This window comes from Rhinopithecus roxellana, chromosome 12, assembly GCF_007565055.1.
Source record: "Rhinopithecus roxellana isolate Shanxi Qingling chromosome 12, ASM756505v1, whole genome shotgun sequence".
Classification (NCBI taxonomy): domain Eukaryota; kingdom Metazoa; phylum Chordata; class Mammalia; order Primates; family Cercopithecidae; genus Rhinopithecus; species Rhinopithecus roxellana.
The window spans coordinates 130,777,665-130,805,153 of NC_044560.1; the positions used below are offsets into that span (position 1 = coordinate 130,777,665).

At 42.2% G+C, this 27,489-nt stretch overlaps 1 long non-coding RNA gene across 4 annotated transcripts in view; it reads left to right on the top strand.

Moving 5' to 3' along the window:
• LOC115892256 overlaps positions 1-27,489 on the top strand; it is an 88,669-nt gene that overhangs the window by 25,224 nt on the left and 35,956 nt on the right. For 2 of the 4 annotated variants that reach the window (XR_004052149.1, XR_004052150.1), the window contains 2 exons: positions 15,881-16,085; positions 18,366-18,606. This is a non-coding gene — a long non-coding RNA (uncharacterized LOC115892256). Of the gene's footprint in view, positions 1-14,265; positions 15,779-15,880; positions 16,086-18,365; positions 18,607-27,489 lie in introns of those variants that run through there. The other 2 variants (XR_004052148.1, XR_004052147.1) reach the window with 2 other exon arrangements.

The following is a 27,489-nucleotide window of genomic DNA, read 5'->3' on the forward strand; positions in this document are numbered from 1 at the left end:
CTTCTGCAGTCGTTGAGTGAAATGTTCTGTAAGTGTTTGGCTATTAGATTGAGTGTGTAGTTTAAGTCCACTGTTTTCTAGTTGATTTTCTGTTAATGTTTGCTGTTTTTTTTTTTTTCTTTTAATACTTTAAGTGCTAGGCTACATGTGCACAATGTGCAGGTTTGTTACACATGAATACATGTGCCATGTTGTTTTGCTCCACCCATTAATTAATCATTTACATTAGGTATTTCTCCTAATACTATGCCTTCCCCATCCCCCAACCCCATGACAGGCCCCAGTGTGTGATGTTCACGGCCCAGTGTCCAGGTGCTCTCGTTGTTCAATTCCCACGTATGAGTGAAAACATGTGGTGTTTGCTTTTCTGTCCTTGTGACAGTTTGCTCAGAATTATGGCTTCCAGCTTCATCCATGTCCCTGCAAAGGATATGAACTCATCTTTTGTTATGGCTGCATGGTTTTTCATGGTGTATATATGCCACATTTTCTTAATCCAGTCCATCATTGATGGACATTTGGAGTGTTTCCAAGTCTTTGCTATTGTGAATAGTACCACAATAAACATACATGTGCATGTGTCTTTATAGAGCATGATTTATAATCCTTTGGATATATACCCAGTAATGAGATGGCTGGGTCAAATGGTATTTCTAGTTCTAGATCCTTGAGGAATCACCACAGTGTCTTCCACAATGGTTGAACTAGTTTACACTCCCACCAACAGTGTAAAAATGTTCCTATTTCTCCACATCCTCTCCAGCACCTGTTGTTTCCTGACTTTTTCATGATTGCCATTCTAACTGGTGTGAGATGGTATCTCACCGTGGTTTTCATTTGCATTTCTCTGATGACCAGTGATGATGAGCATTTTTTCATGTGTCTGTTGGCTGCATAAATGTCTTCTTTTGAAAAGTGTCTGTTCATATCCTTCACCCACTTTTTGATGGGGTTGTTTGATTTTTTTTCTTATAAATTTGTTTATATTATTTGTAGATTCTGGATATTAGCCCTTTGTCAGATGGGTAGATTGTAAAAATTTTCTCCCATTCTGTAGGTTGCCTGTTCACTCTGATGTTAATTTCTTTTCCATGCAGAAGCTCTTTAGTTTAATTAGATCCCATTTGTCTATTTTGCCTTTTATTGCCATTTCTTTTGGTGTTACTTTAGATATAAAGTCCTTACCCACGCCTATATCCTGAATGGTATTGCCTAGGTTTTCTTCTAGGGTTTTTATGGGTGTAGGTCTAACATTTAAGTGTTTAGTCCATTTTCCATTAATTTTTGTATAAAATGTAAGAAGGTGATCCAGTTTCAGCTTTCCACATATGGCTAGCCAGTTTTCCCAGAACCATTTATTAAATAGGGAACCCTTTCCCCATTTCTTGTTTTTGTCAGGTTTGTCAAAGATCAGATGGTTGTAGATGTGTGATGTTATTTCTGAGGCCTCTGTTCTGTTCCATTGGTCTAGCTTTCTGTTTTGGTACCAGTACCATATTGTTTTGGTTACTGTAGCCTTGTAGTATAGTTTGAAGTCAGGTAGCGTGATGCCTCCAGCTTTGTTTTTTTGGTTTAGGATTGTGTTGGCAATGTGGGCTCTTTTTTTATTGCATGTGCACTTTAAAGCAGTTTTTTCCAATTCTGTGAAGCAAGTCCTTGGTAGCTTGATGGGGATGGCACTGAATCTATAAATTACCTTGGGCAGTATGACCATTTTCATGATATTGATTCTTCCTATCCATAAGCATGGAATGTTCTTCCATTTGTTTATGTCCTCTTTTATTTCATTGAGCAGTGGTTTGTAGTTCTCCCTGAAGAGGTCCTTCACATCCCTTGTAAGTTGGATTCCTAGGTATTTTATTCTCTTTGTAGCGATTGTGAATGGGAGTTCACTCAAGATTTGGCTCTCAGTCTGTTATTGGTATATAGGAATGCTTGTGATTTTTGCAAATTGATTTTGTATCCTGAGACTTTGCTGAAGTTGCTTATCAGCTTAAGGAGATTTGGGGCTGAGACTATGGTGTTTTCTAAATATACAATTCATGTCATCTGCAAACAGGGACAATTTGACTTCCACTTTTCCTAATTGAATATCCTTTATTTCTTTCTCTTGCCTGATTGCCCTGGTCAGAACTTCCAATACTATGTTGAATAGGAGTGGAGAGACAGGGCCTCCCTGTCTTGTGCCTGTTTTCAAAGGGAATGCTTCCAGTTTTTGCCCATTCAGTATGATATTGGCTGTGGGTTTGTCATAAATAGCTCTGATTATTTTGAGATATGTCCCATCAATACCTAGTTTATGGAGAGTTTTTAGTATGAAGTGCTGTTGAACTTTGTCAAAGGCCTTTTGTGTGTTTATTGAGATGCTTATGTGGTTTTTGTCTTTGGTTCTGTTAATGTGATTGATTACATTTATCAATTTGCATATGTTGAACCAGCCTTGCATTTCAGAGATGAAGCCAACTTGATCTTGGTGGATAAGTTTTTTGATGTGCTGCTGGATTTGGTTTGCCAGTAATTTATTGAGGATTTTTGCATCGATGTTCATCAGGGATATTGGTCTAAAATTCTCTTTTTTAGTTGTGTCTCTGCCAGGCTTTGGTATCAGGATGATGCTGACCTCATAAAATGAGATAGGGAGGACTCCTTCTTTTTCTATTGATTGGAATAGTTTCAGAAGGAATCGTACCAGCTCCACTTTATACCTCTGGTAGAATTCAGTTGTGAATCTGTCTGGTCCTGGACTTTTTTTGGTTGGTAGGCTATGAATTATTGCTTCAATTTCAGAGCCTGTTATTGGTCTATTTGGGGATTCAACTTCTTCCTGGTTTAGTCTTGGGAAGGTGTATGTGTCCAGGAATTTATCCAATTTTTCTAGATTTTCTAGTTTATTTGTCTAGATGTGCTTACAGCATTCTCTGATGGTAGTTTGTATTTCTGTGGAATTGGTGGTGATATCCCCTTTATCATTTTTTATTGCATCTATTTGATTCTTTTCTCTTTTCTTCTTTATTAGTCTTGTTAGTGGTCCATCTATTTTGTTGATCTTTTCAAAAAACCAGCTCCTGGATTCACTGATTTTTGAAGGGATTTTTGTGTCTCTATCTCCTTCAGTTCTGCTCTAATTTTAGTTATTTCTTGCCTTCTGCTAGCTTTTGAATTCGTTTGCTCTTGCTTCTCTAGTTCTTTTCATTGTGATATTATGGTGTCAATTTTAGATCTTTCCTGCTTTCATCTGTGGACATTTAGTGCTATAAATTTCCCTCTACACACTGCTTTAAATGTGTCCTAGAGATTCTAGCACATTGTGTCTATGTTCTCGTTGGTTTCAAAGAATGTCTTTATTTCTGCCATCATTTTGTTATGTACCCAGTAGTCATTCAGGAGCAGGTTGTTTGGTTTTCATGTAGTTGAGCAGTTTTGAGTGAGTTTCTCAATCCTGAGCTCTAATTGATTGCACTGTGGCCTGAGAGACAGTTTATTGTGATTTCTTTCCTTTTTCATTTGCTGAGGAGTGCTTTACTTCCAATTATGTGGTCATTTTTGGAATAAGTGCAATGTGGTGCTGAGAAGAATGTGTATTCTGTTGATTTGGAGTGGAGAGTTCTGTAGATATCTATTAGGTCTGCTTGGTAGGGAGCTGAATTCAAGTCCTGGATATCCTTGTTAACCTTCTGCCTCCTTAATCTGTCTAATACAGACAGTGGGGTGTTAACGTCTCCCATTATTATTATGTGGGAGTCTAAGCCCCTTTGTAGGTCTCTAAGGGTTTTCCTTATGTATCTGGGTGCTCCCATATTGGGTGCATATATATTTAGGATAGTTAGCTCTTCTTGCTGAATTGATCCCTTTACCATTATGTAATTGCCTTCTTTGTCCCTTTTGATCTTTATTGGTTTAAAATCTGTTTTATCAGAGACTGGGATTGCAATCCCTCCTTTTTTTTTTTTTTTTTTTTTTTTTTTTTGGCTTTTCATTTGCTTGGTAGATTTTCCTCCATCCCTTTATTTTGAGTCTATGTGTGTCTCTGCACGTGAGATCAGTCTCCTGAATACAGCACACTGATGGGCCTTGATTCTTTATCCAATTTGCCAGTGTGTGTCTTTTAATTGGGGCATTTAGCCCATTTACATTTAAGGTTAATATTTTTATGTGTGAATGTTATCCAGTGATTATGATGTTAGTTTGTTATTTTGCCCGTTAGTTGATGCAGTTTCTTCCTGGCATCAATGACCCTTACAATTTGGCATGTTTTTGCAGTGGCTGGTATCAGTTGTTCATTTCCATGTTTAGTGGCCTGGTGGTGACAAAATCTCTCAGCATTTGCTTGTCTGTTAAGGATTTTATTTCTCCTTCACTTATGAAGCTTAGTTTGGCTGGATATGAAATTCTGGGTTGAAAATTCTTTTCTTTAAGAATGTTGAATATTGACCCCTACTCTCCTCTGGCTTGTAGAGTTTCTGTTGAGGGATCCTCTGTGAGTCTGATGGGCTTCCCTTTGTGGGTAACCCGACCTTTCTCTCTGGCTGCGCTTAACATTTTTTCCTTCATTTCAATCTTGGTGAATCTGACAATTATGTGACTTGGGGTTGCTCTTCTTAAGGCATATCTTTGTGGTGTTCTCTGTATTTCCTGAATTTGAATGTTGGCCTGCCTTGCTAGGTTGCAGAAGTTCTCCTGGATAATATCCTGAAGAGTGTTTTGCAGCTTGGTTCCATTCTCCCCATCACTTTCAGGTACACCAATCAAACGTAGATTTGGTGTGTTCACATAGTCCCATATTTCGTGGAGGTTTTGTTCAATTCTTTTAACTCTTTTTCCTCTAAACTGCTCTTCTTGCTTCATTTCATTAATTTGATCTTCAATCACTGATATTCTTTCTTCCACTTGATTGCATCAGCTACTGAAGCTTGCGCATGTATCACGTAGTTCTTGTGCCATGGTTTTCAGCTCCATCAACTCATTTAAGGTCTTCTCTACACTGTTTATTCTAGTTAGCCATTCATCTAATCTTTTTTCAAGGTTTTTAGCTTCCTTGCCATGGGTTCGAACATCCTCCTTTAGCTCAGAGAAGTTTGTTATTAAAAACTTTCTGAAGCTTACTTTTGTCAACTCATAAAAGTCATTCTCCATCCAGCTTTGTTCTATTGCTGGCAAGGGCTGTGATCCTTTGGAGGAGGAGGGGTGCTCTGGTTTTTAGAATTTTCAGCTTTTCTGCTCTGGTTTCTCCCCATCTTTGTGGTTTCATCTACCTTTGGTCTTTGATGATGGTGACCTACAGATGGGGTTTTGGAAAGGATGTCCTTTTTGTTAATGTTGATGCTATTCCTTTCTGTATGTTAGTTTGCCTTCTAACAGTCAGGTCCCTTAGCTGCAGGTCTGTTGGAGTTTGCTGGAGGTCCACTCCAGACCCTGTTTGCCTGGGTATCACCAGCGGAGGCTGCAGAACAGCAAATATTGCAGAACAGCAAATATTGCTGTCTGATTCTTCCTCTGAAAGCTTCATCTCAGAGGGGCACCTGGCTGTATGAAGTGTCAGTTGGCCCCTACGGGAAGGTGTCTCCCATTTAGGTTAGACAGGGGTCAGGGACCTACTTGAGAAGGCAGTCTATCCATTCTCAGAGCTCAAACACTGTGCTGGGAGAGTCATTGCTTTCTTCAGCGCTGTCAGACAGGGATGTGAAAGTCTACAGAAGGTTCTGCTGCCTTTTATTCAGCTGTGCCCTGCCCCCACAGGTGGAATCTACAGAGGCAGGCAGGCATCATTGAGCTGTGGTAGGCTCCACCCAGTTGGAGCTTCCAGGCCATTTTATTTTCCTACTGAAGCCTCAGAAATGGTAGACACCCCTCCCCCAGCCAGTCTGCCACCTTGCAGTTCGATCTCAGGCTGCTGCACTAGCAGTGAGCAAGGCTCCATGGGCGTGGGACCCACTGAGTCAGGCACAGGATATAATCTCCTGGTAAGACCATTGGAAAAGCACAGTATTAAGGTGGGAGTGTCCGGATTTCCCTGGTACAGTCTGTCACGGCTTTGCTTGTCTAGGAAAGGGAAATCCCTAGACCCCTTGTGCTTCCCGGGTGAGGCGATGCCCCGCCCTGCTTCAGCTAGCCGTCCTTGACTGCACCCACTGTCCAACCAGCCCAATGAGATGAACCAGTTACCTCTGTTGGAAATGCAGTAATCACCCATCTTCTGCATGGATCAGGATGGGAGCTGTAGACTGGAGCTGCTCCTATTCGGCCATCTTGGGGCGGCAATCAATGTTTGCTTTTTACATTTGAAAAAACTGCTGTCAGCCACCTAGGTATCAATAATTATTGTATCCTCTTGCTGATTCACCTCTTTATCATTAACTAGTGACCCTCCTTGTCTTTTGTTGTTACAGTCTGTGGTTTTAGTCTATTTTATCTAATATGAGTATAGCTACTCCGGCACTTCTTTGGTTTCCAGCTTCATGAAATATCCTTTTCCATGTCCTTGTTTTCATTTCCCTTTCAGTGTCTGTATAGGCGAAGTAGATTTCTTTAAGGCAGCATGCAGTTGGGTCTTATGTCTTTATCCATTTAACCATTTAATTCGAGAATTTAGAACACTGTCAGCGTTACTATTCATAAGTAAAAACTTAAGACTGGGCTTAGTGGTGCACACCTGTATTTCCCGCAATTTAAGAGGCTCAGACAACCTGATCTCCTGGGGTCAGAAGTTCAAGACCAGCCTGGTCAACACGATGAAACCTTGTCTCTACTAAAAATACAAAAATTAGCCAAGCATGGTGGCACGTGCCTGTAATCCAGTTTACTTGGGAGGCTAAGGCAGGAGAAGCTTGAACCTGGGAGGCAAAAGTTGCAGTGAGCTGAGATCACGCAGACAAGTCATCTCCACTCTCCTCATCAGAACCTCTAGTTTACAGAATTTGTGAGCACAAATCAATGATGGTTATTTTTCTACTAATTAGGGATATTTTATTACACAGCAATAGACTCCAGCCAAAGGACTCATCGTACATGATTCCTCAAGCTGACAGGGCTGGAATTATCATGGAAAAACTAAGGTGGCTATACTTGATTCCAAATGTCCAATTTTTTACAAATAAAGAAATTTATCTTGTTTTTCCCGCTGAAATGAAGTTTTGCTCTTATGCCCAGGCTGGAGTGAAGTGAGTCTCAGCTCACTGCAACCTCTGCCCCCCAGGTTCAAGAAATGCTTTTGAACAAGGAGACATTAAGGATACACTATGTGTATGCTAACAGTGTTTACGGGAGACTCAAAGAAGAGAGAAAGCCACTGGCCTCATGCAACTGATATTCTCAGGAGAAAAGAAAGGCAGTCAAGAAGGAAACATGCTGTATTTTAGATAGCTGTAAGTCCTCCACAAGAAAAGAAAGCGCATGAGGGACATAGGGAGTGTCAACCATAAGGTTCCCACTAATTCTATAAGTTGATCAGATATATCCTCCAAGAATAAGTGGCATCTGAGCAATTACCTGAAGGGAGGAAGGAAGGAAGCCTGTGCGTGGTGGCTCACACCTGTAATCCCAGCACTTTGGGAGGCCGAGGAGGGCAGATCGCCTGAGCTCAGGAGTTCAAGACCCCCCCAGGGCAACCTGGTGATACCCAGCCTCTACTAAAAATACAAAAAAAAAAAAAAAAATACCCAGGTGTGGTGGCATGCAGCTGTAGTCCCAGCTTCCATTCCCAGCTGATTTCTCTCTCTCTCTCTCTTTTATTTTTTGTAGAGAGGGGGTCTCACTCTGTCACCCAGTCATCAAGCAATTCTCTCATTCTCTCCTACTGTTTTTCAAAAGCATGGGAATTACAGGTGTGAACTACCCTGCCAGTCCTGAAAAATGTGATATTTGGGTTTTTCTGCTTGGCTTGTTTTACCCAAAATAATGACCTCCAGTTCCTTACAGGTTGCTGCAAGAAACATGATTTTCTACTGTTTTATAACTGAATAGTATTCAGGTTTGTATATATACCACATTTTCTTTATTCATTCTTCTGTTGATTGACATGTAGGGTGATTCCACGTCTTTGCCACTGTAAATAATGCTGCAGCAAATATATGTGTGCAGTTGTCGTTTTGATCTATTCCTTTGAGTAGGTACCCAGTAGTGCAATTGCAGGACTGAATGCTTGTTTTATTTTTTGTTCTTTCAGAAATCTCATAGTGTTTGCCATAAAATCTGTGCTAATTTACACTCCCAACAACAGTGTATAAGATTTCCCCTTTTCTCCATATTCTCACTAACATTTGTTATGTTTTTGTCTTTTTAATAATAACCATTCTGACTGGAGTAAGATATCTCATTGTGGTGGTTGTTGATATTTTTGAGACGGAGTCTCACTGTGTTGACAGACTCAAGTGCAGTGGTGTCATCTCGGCTTGCTGCAACCTCCCCCTCCCGGGTTCAAGTGATTCTATTGCCTCAGCCTCCTGAGTAGCTGGGACTATAGGCGTGTGCCACTGTGCCCGGCTAATTTTTTTGTATTTTTAGTAAAGACAGGGTTTCACCATGTTGGCCAGGATGATCTTGAGCTAGTGATCCACCTGTCTCAGCCTCCCAAAGTGCTGGAATTACAGGTGTGAGGCAGTGTACCTGGCCTCATTGTGGTTTTAATGAGCATTTCGCTGTCGATTCATGGTTTGGAACATTTTTTTGAAATACCTTTTGGCCATTTGTATGTGCTCTTTTAAAAACTGACTCCTGTCCAGGAGCGGTTATGTACACCTGTAACCCCAGAACTTTGGGAGGCTGAGGCCAATGGATCACTTGAGGCAAAGAGGTAGAGATCAGCCTGGCCAGCATGGCAAAAGCCCGTCTTTACTAAAAATACAAAAAATCAGCCACATGCTGTGGCTCGTGCCTGTGGTGCGAGTTGCTTGAACCCCGTAGGCACAGGTTGCAGTGAACCAAGATGATGGCACTGCACTGCAGCGTGGATAATACAGCAACACCTGTCTCAAAAAAAAAGAATAAATAAATAAAATAAAAAATTTAAAAATGTTTCTTTGTGTCCTTTGCCCACTTTTTAATGGTATTCTTTGGAATTTTCTGTTGTAGTTGAGATCTTTGTTTACTCTGGGTATTAGTCCTTTGTCAAAGGAAAAGTTTACAAATAATTTATCCCATTCTGCAGTTGGTCTGTTCACTCTGTTGAGAGGATTATTTCTTTGGCTGTGCAGCAGCTTTTTGTTTCAGTAAAGCTTTTGAATTTATAGAATTAAAATGTTCAGTTTGGTTTAAATTTGCATTGGTCTATTTTCAGCTTTGTTGCCTTTACTTTTGAAGTCTTACTCTTGAACTCTTTACTAGACAATAACCAGAAGAATTTTCTCTAGGTTTCTTCTCATATTTTTATTATTTCAGTATATATATTTAAGTCTATAATTCATCTTCTATTGATTTTTGTAAATATTGTGAGAAAGAGGAGTCCAGTTTTATTCTTCTGCATATGACAAATCAATTGTACCAGCACCAATTATTGAAAACGGTCTACTTTCCCCAATGTATATTCTTATCAGCTTTGTCAAAGATCATTTGGCTATAAATGTGTGGCTTTCTTCCTGGGCTTTCTAGTTTGTTACATCAATCTGTGTGTCTATTTTTATACTACTACCATGCTGTATTGGTGATGATGGCTTTGTAATATAGTTTGAAGTCAAGAAATGTGATGCTCCCAGCTGTGTTTATTTGCTTCAGAAAGGCTGAGTTGACAACTGCAGAGATGAGGCTGCCCCTCCTCGCAGGGGCTCCTTCCAGAAAAAGATCATGATTCCCACTGAGCATATAACCACGTCTGGAATTCCTGAAATACCCAAAGGGAGGCTCTACCCAGTGAGGAGGGATGAATCAGGGTCCCACTTAAGGAATCTCTCTGGTCACAATCAGGCACAGCAGCTGTGCTACCTTGTGGGGGACCAGACCACCTGGACTCCCTGGAGTCCTTGGAAACACAGAAATGGAAGCTGCCCTTACCTCCCCAGAAAACTGTAGTCTCAGGCAGTCTCCAGCCTATTGCCACTGGTTGGCTGGTATTCCAAGCCAGTGGGTCTTAACTTGAGAGGTGCCATGAAAGTGGGGCCCACAGAATGAGGCTGCTTGGCTCCCTGGATCCAGCTCCTTTCCTAAGGGAATGTACAGATGGAACTCCGGCCTTGCCCGGCTTTCCAAGGCCAGAGTATATAAAACTCCTGCGTCTCTCTGAACGTCTGAGTGGCTGCTCTGCCAACATTCGACATGGCTTTGTGTATCTGTCCCAAGACAGACCCTTATGGCATGAGCTAATGTGAGGATCTCCTGATCCATGTGTTGCAAAGATGCATGGGAGAAGCATGGTTTGCAAGTAGGGGCACTCACTCGCTGCTTCTCTTGGCTGTAGGTGAAGGTTTCTTTTGCTCTGTGCAGATACCAGGTGCATCATCACCCACCCCCTTTGTTTCTTTTCCTGGGTCAACTAGTTTGCCTAGTCAGTCCCAGTGTAGGAATCTGGATATTTCAGTTCGAGGTGCTGAATTCACCACACTTTTCATTTGGTGGAAGGCAGCTGCTTCTAACTGGCCATCTTGGCCTGTCCCCTTCCAGTCACTTTCTATAAAATGCCTGCCTCTCCAGGAATATCCATTACTTAACTTCACCTGAAAAAATAGAAGGCTCATTTCACTTATCATGGACTCACTTACTTCACCTATAATGAACGTGCCATGGAAATGCTAGTGGATGACATGGTCCATTTTCTTAGGGATGAGATAGAAAAATGGTGTATGACTTTTGAATTTAATTAAAACTTTTAGTTTGGTTTAAATTTCCATTGGTCTATTTTTTGTTTTGTTGCCTGCACTTTTAAAGTCTTACTCATGAACTCTTTACTAGACAATTACCAGAAGAGTTTTCCCTAAGTTTCTTCTCATATTTTTACCATTTCAGTACATACATTAAAGTCTGCAATTCACTTTAAATTGATTTTTGTAAACATGGTAAGAAATAGGAGTTCAGATTTATTCTTCTGCATATGACAATGCAATTGTCCTAGTACCAATTACTGAAGAGGGTGTGCTTTCCCCAGTGTATATTCTTGTCAACTTTGTCAAAGATCAGTTGCCTATAATTGTGTGGCTTTCATTTTGGGTTCTCTCGTCTGTTACATCAATCTGTGTGTCTACATTTATACTTGTACCATGCTGTATTGGTGACTATGGCTTTGTAATATATTTTAAAGTTAGGAAATGTGACTCTCCCAGATTTGTTCCTTTGCTTCAGATGAAAAGGCTGAGTCCACAATTACAAAGATGGCAGCTGCCCATCCCTGGAGGACCTCCAACCCAGAAAGAGATTAGGCTTCCCACCAACCCTATAACCCTGGCTGGAGTTCCTGAAATTCCAACAGGGAGGACCTTCCCAGTGAGGAGGGATGAATCAAGGTCAAATTTAAAGAAACAGTCTGGCCACTATCAGGCACAGAAGGAATGCTGCCTTGTGGGGGACCCCTCCTGCTCCAGACCAGCTGGACTCCCTGGACCCCGAAGGCTAGATTGTCTGAGTCCATGGAAACAGAGATGGTGGCCGCCCCAACCATCCAGAACTCGGTAGTCTCAGGCACTTGGCTTGGTATCTTGCCACTGCTTGGTTGGCATTCCAAGCCAGTGGGACTTGAGAAGTGCTGTGAAGGTGGGAACCACAGGATGAAGCTCTCTGGCTCCCTGTGATATGGCTGTGATGAGTGGAGGACCACCAGGGCTCATGTCTCACACCGAATTGGAGAAAATGACACAAACACATGTACAGTGGTTTTTTTTTTTATCATTATACTTTAAGTTCTAGGGTACATGTGCACAACGTGCAGGTTTGTTACATATATATACACGTGCCATGTTGGTGTGCTGCACCCATTAACTCATTATTTACATTAGGTATATCTCCTAATACTATTCCTCCCCCCTCCCCACAATAGGACCTGGTGTGTGATGCTCCCCTTCCTGTGTCCAAGTGATCTCATTGTTCAATTCCCACCTATGAGTGAGAACATGTGGTGTTTGGTTTTCTGTTCTTGTGATAGTTTGCTGAGAATGATGGTTTCCAGTTGCATCCATGTCCCGACAAAGGACACAAATTCATCCTTTTTTATGGCTGCATAGTATTCCATGGTGTATATGTGCCACATTTTCTTAATCCAGTCTGTCACTGATGGACATTTGCGTTGATTCCAAGTCTTTGCTATTGTGAATAGTGCCACAATAAACATACGTGTGCATGTGTCTTTACAGCAGCGTGACTTATAATCCTTTGGGTATATTCCCAGTAATGGGATGACTGGGTCAAATAGTATTTCTAGTTCTATATTCTTGAGGAATCGCCACACTGTTTTCCCCAATGGTTGAACTAGATTACAGTCCAAACAGTGTAAAAGTGTTCCTATTTCAGACACATGCACACGTATGTTTATTGCGGCACTATTCACAATAGCAAAGACTTAGAATCAACCCAAATGTCCATCAGTGACAGACTGGATTAAGAAAATGTGGCACATATACACCATGGAATACTATGCAGCCATAAAAAAGGATGCGTTCATGTCCTTTGTAGGGACATGGATGCAGCTGGAAACCATCATTCTCAGCAAACTACCGCAAGAACAGAAAACCAAACACTGCATGTTCTCACTCATAGGTGGGAACTGAACAACGAGATCACTTGGACTTGGGAAGGGAACATCACACACTGGGGCCTATCATGGGGAGGGGGGAGGTGGGAGGGATTGCATTGGGAGTTTTACCAGATGTAAATGACAAGCTGATGGGTGCTGACGAGTTGTTGGGTGCTGACGGGTTGATAGGTGCAGCACACCAACATGGCACAAGTGTACATATGTAACAAACCTGCACGTTATACACATGTACCCTAGAACTTAAAGTATAATAACAATAAAAAAAAAAGTGTTCCTATTTCTCCACATCCTCTCCAGCACCTGTTGTTTCCTGATTTTTTAATGATTGCCATTCTAACTGGTGTGAGATGGTATCTCATTGTGGTTTTGATTTGCATTTCTCTGATGGTGAGTGATGATGAGCATTTCTTCATGTGTCTCTTGGCTGTATGAATGTCTTCTTTTGAGAAGTGTCTATTCATATCCTTTGTCCACTTTTTGATGGGGTTATTTGTTTTTTTCTTGTAAAGTTGATTGAGTTCTTTATAGGTTCTGGATATTAGCCCTTTGTCAGATGGGTAGATTGCAAAAATTTTCTCCCATTCTGTAGGTTGCCTGTTCACTCTGATGGTAGTTTCTTTTTCTGTGCAGAAGCTCTTTAGTTTATTTAGATCCCATTTGTCAATTTTGGCTTTTGCTGCTGTTGCTTTTGGTGTTTTAGACATGAAGTCCTTGCCCATGCCTATGTCCTGAATGGTACTACCTAGGTTTTCTTCTAGGGTTTTTATGGTTTTAGGTCTAACATTTAAGTCTCTAATCCATCTTGAATTAATTTTCATATAAGGAGTAAGGAAAGGATCCAGTTTCAGCTTTCTACTTATGGCTAGCCAATTTTCCCAGCAACGTTTATTAAACAGGGAATCCTTTCCCCATTTCTTGTTTTTGTCAGGTTTGTCAAAGATCAGATGACTGTAGATGTGTGGTATTATTTCTGAGGGCTCTGTTCTGTTCCATTGGTCTATATCTCTGTTTTGGTACCAGTATCGTGCCGTTTTGGTTACTGTAGCCTTGTAGTATAGTTTGAAGTCAGGTAACGTGATGCCTCCAGCTTTGTTCTTTTTGCTTAAGATTGTCTTGGCAATGCGGGCTCTTTTTTGGTTCCATATGAACTTTAAAGCAGTTTTTTCCAATTCTGTGAAGCAAGTCCTTGGTAGCTTAATGGGGATGGCATTGAATCTATAAATTACCTTGTGAATGCGAGTTCATTCATGATTTGGCTCTCTGTTTGTTACTGGTGTTTAAGAATGCTTGTGATTTTTGCACATTGATTTTGTATCCTGAGACTTTGCTAGAGTTGCTTATCAGCTTAAGGAGATTTTGGGCTGCGACAATGGGGTTTTCTAGATATACAATCATGTCATCTGCAAACAGGGACAATTTGACTTCTTCTTTTCCTAACTGAATACCCTTTATTTCTTTCTCTTGCCTGATTGCCCTAGCCAGAACTTCCAACACTGTGTTGAATAAGAGTGGTGAGAGAGAGCATCCCTGTCTTATGCCAGTTTTCAAAGGGAATGCTTCCAGTTTTTGCCCATTCAGTATGATATTGGCTGTGGGTTTGTCATAAATAGCTGTTATTATTTTGAGATACTTTCCATCAACACTGAATTTAGTCATGCAGTTTAATAGGCAAGAAAGAAGGAAGAGCTCCCCATACTGAGATAGAGGGAGGGGGGTTCCAAAGCCGAAAGAGGAAACCCAGAGTGCTGTGGATACCAATGAGTTATATGAAGAAACTGGAAGCGGTGGTGTCTGATTTGCATAGGGTTCAGGGGATTGGTTTGACCAGGCATGTCATTTATGTAGCCCACGAAAAAACTGGCCCTCCCACCCTATCCTTTGAATAGGCACTTTCCAGGCACCCTGATTTCCTAAACACATGGGGATATGTGGGGATGGCTATATTGCCAGGCACAGGTGGGGGCAAGGGCCAGAAAAGGGCGGGAATCACTATGTTTGGCTGGATTCAGTTTCTAATGGCCGGAATTTGCAGATCAAAGTTACCGGAGAACTCTAAAAGCCGGGCTTTCCTGCTAGACAAGACCCATTTCTGGAGCTGCTTAAAAAGAAACAAAACTTCCTATGGACCCCTTTTTCTCCCTGCCTGCCTAAAATAACTTCTTAAGGACTCCTATGACACCTGAATTCAGCCCCCTTCCTGGGGGAATGTACCAACGGAACTCCCACCTTTCCGGGTTTCTCAAGGCTGGATTGTGTAAACCTCCTGGGTCTGAGTCTGTCTGAGCGACTGCTCTGCCAACACTCCACACAGCCCTGTGTACTAGACCCAAGGCCCCTGTGACGTCAGGTCAGGAGAGAATCTCCAGATTCCTTGCAAAGATCCATGGGAAAAACATGGCTTCTGGGGCGGGGTCACACACTCACTGCTTCCCTTGGCTGTGTGAGAAAGTTCCTTTGGCTCTGTTCTGATATGGCATGGTTCATCACCCACCCCCGTTTTCTTTGTTCTCCTGAGTCAAGTTGTTTGCCTAGTCAGTCCCAATGTGAGAACCTGAATATTTCAGTTCAGGCGCTTACGGTGAAATTCGCTGCGATTTTCATTTGGGGGAAGGCAGCCGCTTCTTATTGGCCATCTTGGCCACCCCCTCCATGGCACCGTCTGCAAAAAGACCACTTCTAATTGGCCATCTCGGCCACTTCCTCCACGTCACCTACAAAATGGCCACTTCTAATTGGCCATCTTGGCCCCCCCCTTCCACCTCACCTTCTGTAAAATGGCCCCACTCTCCAGGAATGACGCCATTATATATCTTTACCTGAACCCAACAGAAGCTTATTACACTTTTCATGGGCTCATTTACTTCACGTATAAGGAAAAGGGCCATGAAAGTGGTCGATTTTCTGATGGATGTGATAAAAAAATGGTTTGCTGACCCATTAGGGACATATGTCTCAAAACTAGTAACGAGACTCTCAATCGCTGGGTTGACGCTTCTAATCAAGATGATGCTCTCCTATGTGTTCAACAAAACAGCTTCCCTTGCTTCTGAAACACTTCCAAACATCATCTTACATTTCCTGAAGAAGATGATGCATCGACCAGTGGCACAGGTCATTCAGGTTTATTTTCCGTTCATAAATATAGCACGATATTTGCACAATTGTCGGAAACCTTATCAGAAAATGAGTCCTGCATGTTTCCTTTAATTTTAGGATGAAGAGGGTGATCCGGAAGAGTCTTTTGAACTACTTGGCTGCGGTGTTTAAACAACCACCAGGAAATTTTGATGACCGTTCTCTCCGGAGCTCCTGTCTTTCCCCAGAGAAACAAAAGCATCGAAACTACAAAAATAAAGTGTTATTTGGCTGGAATGAGGTCTCATGGTTGTTTATGCGGTGGCTCGCTGCTCAAGACAGGGTGAGTCTCTGGGTTGTGCGCTGAGAAGGGGAGGCCGTCAAGCTAGAAAAAAACCCATTGCAGGGGACACCTCCATGGGGTCTGGGGGGCTGAGGATGAGGAGCTGGACTGGGTCTAGGGAAGGAGGAGGTTTCAGAGGGTGAAATTCAGTAAGTAAATTCTGGGGGTGTTTGAGAACTTCCTCCCTCAGAAGGAGAAGATTCAGGGAGGAATAAGGACAAACCGTGGGTGCCTTGAGGGGCATTTACTAATTTAAGACGACTCTATCAGGAAGCAGAGTGACAATGGCCTCCTTGAGGACTGAGACCCCTGAATAAATGAGGCCCAGACCCAGTCCATGGGGGATGAGACCTTCAAGGGACATATTTTTGTTGGGACAGAGGAAAAGTGCAGCTCTGCAGCTGTAGAGGAAGCCCTGGCAGTGTGAAAGCGGCCTTGGAGGGGCCCTGTGCACTGTGAATGCTTCTGAGTCCCCATCCCCTGTCCCTGCCTCTTTTTCTGGATTTTTCAGGCTCCGCCGTCTCTGCCATCTTCTGAGCACTCCACGCTGCCACCTTCACGTTTCTCTACTGGCCTCCAAGTACTCCAAAATCTTTCGGATCTGTGCCCCTACCCCTGTTTTTAGCATGTTTGGGGACTCCAGGTCCCTGAAGGTTTCTGGCCTGAAATCCACCTCCCCAGCCTCATGGATTCTGCTCTAGAGACTCCGCACTCCGCAGGGTTCCCAGGCCCCGAGGGACAAAAAAGTGATCTGTGCACTTCAGGGCTCCACACTCGGCAAGGCCTTTCAAGTCCTCAGGGTCCCCTCCTCAGTTTTCTTCACATTTCTGGACTGTAGTCACTCCATAAATGCTGGGATCTGATCCCCACCCCAGTGATTTTTTTTAGTTCCATGAGTGATGCTGACTGAATAGTCATCCTAAGAGTGATGAGAGCTTTTGAATTTGCGGCAAGTTTTAGAGTAGTGTGAGTGGCTTGAGATCGCGAAATTGGGGCTAGCGTTGGATGTGAGGTTAGGCTGGTGGAAAAATGTGCCCAGAACCAGAGGAGTGTGGCTCACTGCGCGTGGTTAGGATCAAAACAGAATTGCACGGATGTATAGCTTTGGGGTAAAGAATAACATGGTTCAGAAGTGCATGTATTAGTCTGTTCACGCATCGCTATAGTTACCTGAGACTGGGTAATTATTTATAAAAACTCAGGTTTAATTGGCTCATGGTTCCACAGGCTGTACAGAAATCATGATGCTGGCCATCACCTCAACTTCTGGGGAGGCGTCAGAAAACTTAGAGTAATGGCAAAAAGTACAAGGGAATCAGGCTCATCTTCCATGGCCTGAGCTGGAGAAAGTGGTAGGAAAGGTGCTACACACTTCCAAACAACCAGATATTTTTAGAACTCTATCGCCAGGCAGCACCTACAGTATGGTGCTAAATTATTCATGAAATATCCACCCCCATGATCCTCTCAATTCTCACCAGTCCAACCAGCCCCACCTCCACCATTGGGGATTACAGTTTCACATGAGGTGTGACTGGGGACACAGATCCTAACTCAATCAGTGGCATCCTGGATTGCCTTCTATATCTTCTAGTATAGAAGAAGAACCAGGAGCTGACTATGATCCTTAAGACTACCCACACTGGCCAGGCAGGGTGGCTCATGCCTATAATTCCAGCACTTTGGGAATTCAAAGTGGGTGGATCACCTGAGGTCAGGAGTTTGAGACCAGCCTGGCCAACATAGTGAAACCCTGTCTCTACTAAAAATCCAAAAAAAAAAAAAAAAAAAGAAAAGACAACTGTTGTACCAGATGCCTGTAATCACAGCTACTCCGGAGACTGAGGCAGGAGAATCGCTTGAACTTGGGAGGCAGAGGTGGCAGTGAGCCCCAATCGCACTACTAAACTCCAGCATGGGCAACAATACCAAAACATCATCTCAAAAAAAAAAAAAAAAAAAAGACTGCCTATGACCAGTGAGAGGGACACCAGCATCGCTGAGATGCAAGTGCTGGACATTCTTCATAGGTCAGAGCTTAAAGCAGGCCACACTGTTACAGAGATGGGCTCCATTCATAGCACCGAAGTGGTGAGAAGATGTGGGAATGGCAGAGGCCAGCACTTTGCCATCAATGCAAGGTGGGTATAAGAAGCTGGCACCAGTGCTAGAGTGCATCGGGGAGGACTGCTTTGCAATATCTAGCACTTACCTCTTAGAATATGTTTCATTAGGGACAACAGATACAAATGACAGACAACTATGTCCCTTCACTAACAGGAAATAGAAGTCATCAAGATGAACAGAAAGCAGATGTCAGCAGCCCTCATATAAAGTCATCATACTTCATCCAGTTAAAACCTGAGACAGTTCTCACACAAGAAGGCCTAACTCAAAGAGACTGGGTTCTCATGAGGCAGGTTCATGCAAAACCAAGGGAAGCTTACAACTTTGGGATTCTCCAGTTTCCCTTGGAAAAGACCTACAATCATTTGCTTAAGTAAATGAGCACTGGACAAAGGTGAGTATTGTTATCTTTCAGAAGCTCTTGGCCATGAAGGTCTTGTTGGCATAAAACCCATGGTTTGGAAAGATCACCATGACCCCTGTTAGAGTAATGGCCTAGGGCGATGGTCAGGAAACTGATGTATTCCTTGCCAACTTCTGCCTCTAAGTGAGTGCACTCTGTTCATGAACCTCTCTCCTCTATAGTTATGTTCCCAGGATCTCATGTACAATCAGGAGTCATAGACTTAGAAAAGGCAAAAATACAGTGTTTCTGTGGCCTGTGAGATATGACTTATAATTCTAGGAAAAAAACAATTGCAGATGGGAAGCCTAAATCTGTCAATGCTCACCCAAGACAATATAATCAATAAAAATCAGTATCAACTCCCAAGGCAAATTATTTCCTGTATATAGATGGCAGAGATGATCACCACCATCAAAAACTCAAGGACCAGTGCTGTTGGTCTGGTCATCTCTTTCATGGAATTCACCAGTCTGGTATCTTCAAAATCCAGAGGGATGATGGCAGATGACAGGAAACTAATGCGAACACCATCAGTTGTACCTCCACTGTAGCAGCAGTAATGGATGTTATCTCTTCATTATAATATCCAGGGAGAGGGAGAGGATGATATTATTCCCAATACTCTAAACACCCTGAGTGTACAGCCTCTGTGATATTTTTTATAATATCTGGTAGGGGGAGAATTGTATTACTCCTAATATCTCAGGGGACGTGCCCCTCTGTGATAATGTTCCTAATACACAGGAGGGGAGATGATATTACTCTTAATATCACAGGGAGTGTACACCCCACTGTAATATTGTTTATAATATCCGGGGGGGGGGAAGAATGATATTACTCCCAATATCACAGAGTGTACACCAACCTGTGATATTATTTGTAATATCTGTAAGGGGAAGAATAATATTACTCTCAATGTCACAGGAAGTGTACACCCTTCTGTGATATTGCTCAAAAGATCCAGTTATGGAGAGGATGATATTACTCTCAATATCTTAAACACCCTGTATGTAAACCCTCTGGGATGTTCCTCATAATATCCAGAGGGAGAGAGGATGATATTACTCCCAATATCGCATGAGGTGTACACCCTTCCTGTTATATTGTTTCTGATATCTAGGAAGGGAGAGGATGATATTACTTCCAATATCGCAGGAGATTTACACCCCACCTGTGATGTTGTTCCTAATATCCTGGATGGGAGAGGATGATATTACTCCTAGTGTCACAGGGGATGTACACCTTCCCTGTAATATTGTTCGTAATATCTAGAAAAGGAGAGAATAATATTATTTTCAACATCACAGTAGGTGTACACCTTCCTTGTTACATTGTGGCTAATATCTAGGGAAAAAGATATTACTACCACTATTGCAGAAGGTGTACACCCGCCCCCGTGATATTGTTCCTAATATCCAGAAAAGAAGAGAATGATATTACTCCCAATATTGCAAGGGGTGTACATTCAACCTGTGATATTGTTCCTAATATCCAGGAAGAAACAGAATGATATTACCTTTAATATCAAAGGGAGCGTCCCCCGCCCGTGATATTGTTTCTAATATCCAGGAAACGGAAGGATGATATTACTCTCAATATCGCAGGGGTTGTACACCCTCCTCTTGTGATATTGTTCCTAACATCCGGGGGAGGTGAAATAGTATTATTCCCAGTATCACAGGGGGTGTACACAACTGTCGTGATATTGTTCCTAATTCCCATGGGGGAAAGGATGATATTACTCTCAATATCTCAGGGGGATGTACACCCTCCCTGTGATATTGTTCCTAATATCCAGGGTGGGAGAGGATGATATTACTCCCAAAATCACAAAGGGTGTACACCCCTCTTGTGATGTTGTTCCTAATATCCAGGGGGAAGCGGATAATATTACTCCCAATATCACAGGGGATTTACACCCCCTTGTGATATTGTTCCTAATATCCAGGAAATGAAATGATGATATTACTGTGAATATTCCAGGGGGTGTCCTCCCTTCTGTGATATTGTTCCTAATATCCAGGTTGGGGAGACGATGATATTTCTCCAAATATCGCAAGGGGTGTACACCAACCCTATGATATTGTTCCTAATGTCCATGGGGGGAGAGGATGATATTACTCCCAGTATCAAAGGGGGTGTACACCACCTTTGTGATATTGTTCCTAATATCCATGAAAAAAGAGGATGATATTACTTTCAATATCGCAGGGGATGTACACGCTTCCTGTTATGTGGCTCCTAATATTCAGGGGAAAAGAGGATGATATTACTCCCAATTTCAAATGGTGTGTACACCCACTCTGTGATTTTTTTTTTTGAGACGGAGTCTTGTTCTGTCACCCAGGCTGGAGTTCAACGGCGCAATCTCGGCTCACTGCAGCCTTTGCCTCCCAGGTTCGCGCAATTCTCCTGCCTCACCCTCTGGAGTAGCTGGGATTACAGGCGCCTGTCACCACGCCCGGCTAATTTTTGTATTTTTAGTAGAGACACGGTTTCACCATGTTCGTTGGGCTGGTCTTGAATTTCTGACTTCAAATAATCCACCTGCCTCGGCCTCCCAAAGTCCTGGGATTACAGGCATAACTTTCCCTGTGATATTCTTCCTAATATTCCGGAAAAAAGAGGATGATATTACTCCCAATATCGCAGGAGGTGTACACTCCCCCTGTGATATTGTTCCTAATATTCAGAGGAGGAGAGGATGATATTATTTTCTGTATCACAGAAGTTGTACACCTCCCCCGTGATGTTTTTCCTAATACCCAGTGAGGGAGAGATTATTAGTCGCAAAATCACAGAAGGTGGAAACCCCCGTTTGATATTGTTCCTACTATTGGGGGGTGGGGAGAGAATGATATTACTCCTAGTATCACAAGGCATGTACACCCCCACTGTGATATCGTTCCTAATATCCAGAACGGGAGGGAATGATATTACTCCTAATATCACAAAAGGTGTACACCCCTGCTGTGATATCGTAAATATTCTGTGTGTACACCCCACTGTGTTATGGTTTGTAATATCCAGGGGGGAGAGGGTGATATTTACCCCCATATTGCGGGGGATGTACACCCTTCTGTGATATGGTTCGTTATATCCAGGGAAGAAAAAGTAATATTGCTCCCCATACCGCGGACAGCGTACACCCCCATGTAATATGGTTTGTAATATCCAGGAGTGGAGAGGATGATATTGCTCCTTATATCAAGGAAGGTGTACACCTTATTGTTATATGGTTTGAAATATCCAGGGGAGGAGAAAGTGATATTGCTCCCCATATCACAGAGGGTGTAAACCCCCTGTGATGTGATTGGTAATATCCAGGAAAGAAAAGGGTGAAATTGCTCCCAATATCGCGGGGGGTATACTCCCTTCTTTGATATGGCTCATAATATCCAAGAGGGGAGACGGTGATATAGCTTGCCCTATCGGGGAGGGTGTTCACCCTCCTGTGATATTTTTTGTAATATCTAGGGAAAGAGAGGATGATATTACTCCCAATATCGCAGAAGGTTTACACCATTCTGTGATATTGTTCATAATATCCAGGGAAGGAGAAGATGATATTACTACCAATATCACAGGGAGTGTAGAACTCCTGTGATATTTTTTGTAATATCCAGGAAAGGAGAGGATGATATTACTCTAATATTGCAGAAGGTTTACACCCCTATGTGATATTGTTCATAATAACCAAGGGAAAAGAGAATGATATTACTCCCTATATCACAAAGGGTGTATACCCATTTGTGATATTGTTCATAATATCCAGGGGAAGAGAGGATAATATTACTCCCAATATCGCAAGGGGTGAAAACTCCCCTGTGACATTGTTCATAATATTTAGGGAAAGAGAGGGTGATACTACTCCAAATATCACAGTGGGTGTACACCCCCCTATGATATTGTTCCTAATATCCAGAAGGGGAGAGGATGATATTATTACCAATATCGCAGAAGGTGTACACCGTCCTCTGATATTCTTCATAATATCCAGATGGGGAGAGGATGATATTACTCCTAATATGGCAGGGGGTGTACACCCCCTTGTTTTATTGTTTGTAATATTCAGGGGAAGAGACGATTATATTATTCCCAATATCGCAGGGTGTGTACATCACTCTGTGATGCTGTTCATAATATCCAGGGGAGAAGAGGAAGTGTACACACCCCCGGTGATATTGTTTGTAATATCAAAAAATATTTTGATATTACAGGAGTAGAGAGGATGATATTACTCCCAATATTGCAGGGGGTGTACACCTTTTTGTGATATTGTCATAATATTAAGAAGGGGAGAGGATGATGTTACTAACAATATCACAAAAACTGTACAATCCCTGTGATATTGTTCGTAATATCCAGAAGAAGAGAGGATATTACTCTCAATCTCGCAGAAGATATACACCACCCTGTGATATGGTTCATAATATCCTAGGGGAAAGAGGATGACATAACTCTCAATATCGCAATTCCCTCTGGCATTGTTCATAATATTCAGAGGGGAAAAGGATAATATTACTTTCAATATCGCAGGTGGTGTACACATTCCTCTGATATTATTTATAATATCCAGAGTGACAGAAAATATTGCTCCCAATATCACAGGAGGTGTACACTCCCCCGTGACATTGTTTGTAATATCCATACAAACATTGGGATACTATTACTCCCAATATCTCAGGGGATGTATACCCCCCTTTGATATTGTTCCTAATATTCAGAAGAGGAGAGGATGATATTACTTCCAAAATCACAGGGGGTGTACACTCCCTCTGTAATATTGTTTCTAATATTCATGAGTGGAAAGAAAGATATTACTCCCAATATTACAGGGGGTGTATACCACACTGTGATATTGTTCACAATATTCGGGAAGGGAGAGAATGATATTACTCCCAATATCAAAGTAGGCGTACATCCCCCTGTGATATTGATCATAATATCCAGAAGTAAAGACGATAACATTACTTCTACTATCACAGGTGATGTACACCTTTGAATACTGTTCATAATATTAAGGGGGGGAGGGGATGACATCTCTCCCAATACCGCAAAGTGTGTACACCACCTGTGACATAGTTCCAAATACCCAGAGGAAAAAAATGATGTTATTACTCTTAATATCTCAGGGAGTGTACACCCTCCTGTGATATTGTTTGTAACATCCAGAAGAAAGAGGCTGATGTTACTCTTAATATCGCATGGGGTGTACATCCCTCCGGATATTATTCATAATATCTGGGGGGAAGTGGATGATATTAATTTCGGTATTGCAGGGAATGTACACCCCCTTGTAATATTGTTTGTGATATTCAGAATGGGAGAGGATGATATTACTTGCAATATCAGAGTGGGTGTACATTGTTCATAATATTTAGGGAGAGGGTGGAGTGTACACCCCACTGTGATATTGTTCGTAATATCCGGGAAAGGAGAAAATGACATTCCTCCCAATATGGCAGGGGGTGTACACCACCTATCATATTGTTCAAAATATCCAGGAGGAGTCCCAGCTACTCGGGAGGCTGAGGCAGGAGAATGGCATAAACCCGGGAGGCGGAGCTTGCGGTGAGCTGAGATCCGGCCACTGCACTCCAGCCTGGGCGATAGAGCGAGACTCCGTCTCAAAAAAAAAAAAAAAAATCCAGGAGGGGAGAGGATATGTCTCCAAGTATCACAAGGGGTGTACACCCCGCTGTAATATTGTTCCTAATATCCAGGGGGTAAGAAGATAATATTACTCCCAATATTGCAGGGCATGTACACTCCCCTCATGATATTGTTCTTAAAACTCATGGGAAGAAAGAATATTACTCCTAATATCACAGGGGGTGCACATCCACCCTGTGACATTGTTGCCAATATCCGGCAATGGAGAGGATGATATTACTCCCAATATTGCAGGGGGTGTACACCCCACTGGGATATTGTTTCCAATATCAAGGAGGAAAAAGGATGATATTACTCCCAATGTCGCAGGGTGTGTACTTCCCCTTTGTGATATTGTTCCTAACATCCAGGAGAGAAGAGGTGACATTCCTTCCAAAATTGAAGGGGTGTGCACACCCATTGAGATATTGTCTCTAATATCCAGACCGAAAGAGGATGATACTATTTCCAATATTGCAAGGGGGTACACCCCCTCTGTGATATTGTTTCTAATATCCAGGAGGAGAAAGAAAAATGTTAATCCCAATATCACAGAGGGTGTACATTCGCCCTGTAATGTTGTTCGTAATGTTCAGGAAGTGAGAGGATGATACTATTTCCAGTATCACAGGGCATGTACACCCCCTTGTGATATTGTTCCTAATATCCAGGAAAAGAGAGAATCATATTACTGTCAACATTGCAAGGCGAATTCACTGGTTCTGTGATATTTTTTCTGATATCCAGGGGAGAAAATGGTATTACTTCCAATATTCCAGTGGGTGTACACCCGTTCTATGATATTATTTCTAATATCCAGAGGAGAGAGGATGATACTACTGTCAGTATCCCCTGTGACATTGTTTCTAATATTCAGAGGGAGAGAGGGGTATATTACTCCCGGTATTGCAGGGGGTGTACACTCCCCCTGTGAAGTTGTTCCTAATATCCAGGGGTTGAGAGAATGATATTACTCCCAATATCGCAGGCGGTGTAACCCCTGTGTGATATTGTTCCTAACATCCAGAGGAAAAGATGATGATGTTATTTTCAATATCACAGGGGTTTGCACATCACTGTGATATTGTTTCTAATATCCAGGGGAGGAGAGGATGATATTATTGTTAATATCACAGGAGGTGTACCCCACCCTGTGATATTGTTCCTAATATCCAGGGTAGAAGAGGATAATATTACTTCCAATATCGCAAAGGGTGTATAACCTCCTGAGATACTGGTACTAACATTCAGGGAGGGAGAGGATGATATTACTTTCAATATCACAGGGGGTGTACAATCCCGCAGTGACATTGTTCTTAATATCCAGTGAGGGTTATGATAATACTATTTTCAATATTGCTGCGTATGTACAGCCTCCCAGTGATATTGTTTCTAATATCCAGGAGGGGAGAAAATAATATTACTCCCAATATCTTAGAAGATGTACACCCTCCCCATAATATTGTTTCTAATACCCAGGGGTTAGAGGATGATTTTACTTTCAATATCACAGAGGGAGTAAACCTTCCCGGTGATATTGTTTTTAATATTTAAAAGGAGAGAAGATAAAATTACTCCCAATATACAGGGGGTGTACACCCCCCTCTGACATTCTTTTTAATATCCAGACAGAAAGAGGATGATATTACTTTCAATATTGCACGGGATGTATAAATCCCATGTGTTATTGTTCTGAATATACATGTGGGGAGAGTATGATATTACTGCAAATATCGCAGGTGGTTTACATTCCCCCTGTGATACTGTTTCTAACATCCAGGGAGGGAGAGGATATTAGTCTTAATATTGCAGGGGGTGTACCCACGCCTATGATATTGTTCCTAATATCCATAGGGGGAGAGGATGATATTACTCAGAATATGGCAGGGAGTGTACACACGCCCTGTGATGTGGTTCCTAATATACAGCGGAGAAGGGGATAATATTACTCTCAATATTGCAGGGGGTCTACAACCCCCTATGATATTGTTCCTAATATACAGAAGGGGACAGTATTATATTGTTCCTAATATCGCAGGAGGTGTACAATGCCCTGTGATATTGTTCCTAATATCCAGGGCGGGAGAGGATGATATTACCCCCAGTATCGCAGGGGGTGTGCACTTTCATATATTGTTGCTATGATGGGGGGGAGAAATGACATTAGTCCTGATATAGCAGGGTGTGTACACCGCCCCTCCGTGATATTGTTCCTAATATCAAGGGGGAGAGAGGAGGATATTACTCCCAGTATCACAAGGGATGTACATCCTCCATGTGATATTGTTCGTAATATTCAGGATGAGAGAGGATGACATTACTCTCAATATCACAGAAAGTGTACACCCACTCTGTGATATTCTTCATAATATCCAGGGAAGGAGACGAATATATGACTTTCAATATCGCTGAGAGTGTACATCCCTTTTGTGATATTGTTTCTAATATCCGGGAAGGGAGAAGATTATGTTACTCCCAGTATTGCAGGCAGTGTACACCTTTTTTGTGGTATTGTTCCTAATATCCAGAAAGGGAAAGGATGTTATTACTCCCAATATTGCAGGTGGTGGGCACCCCCCTGTGATATTGTTCCTTATATCAAGGAAAAGAAAGAATATTATTCACAATATCGAAGAGAGTGTACACCCCTCCTGTGATACTGTATTTAATATTCATGGGGAAAGAGGATGATGTTACTCCCAATATCGCAGGGGGTTTACACCCACACTGTGATATTGTTCCTAAAATCCAGTGGAGGAGAAAATGATATTGTTCCCAATACTGCAGGGTGTATGCACCCCCCCATTATATTGTTCCTAATATCCAGCGGTGGAGAGGATATTACTTTCAATATCACAGGGAGTGTATACCCGCCTGTGACATTTTTCTAATATCAAATAAGGGAAAGGATGACATTACTCCATTACTCCCAATATGGCAGGAGGTGTACCTGCCCTGTGATATTGTTCCTAATATCCAGGGAGGGAGAGGATGATATTACTTTCAATACTGCAGAGGCTGTACACCCTCTGTGATCTTGTTCTTAATTTTTACGTTGGAAGAAAATGATATTAGTCCAAATATCACAGAAGGTGTACACACTTCCAATAATATTGTTCTTAACATCCAGGGGGAGAGGGTGATATTACTCCCAAAATCTCTGGGGGTGTACACCCCCTTGTGATATTTTTCCTAATATCCAGGGAAGGAAACGAT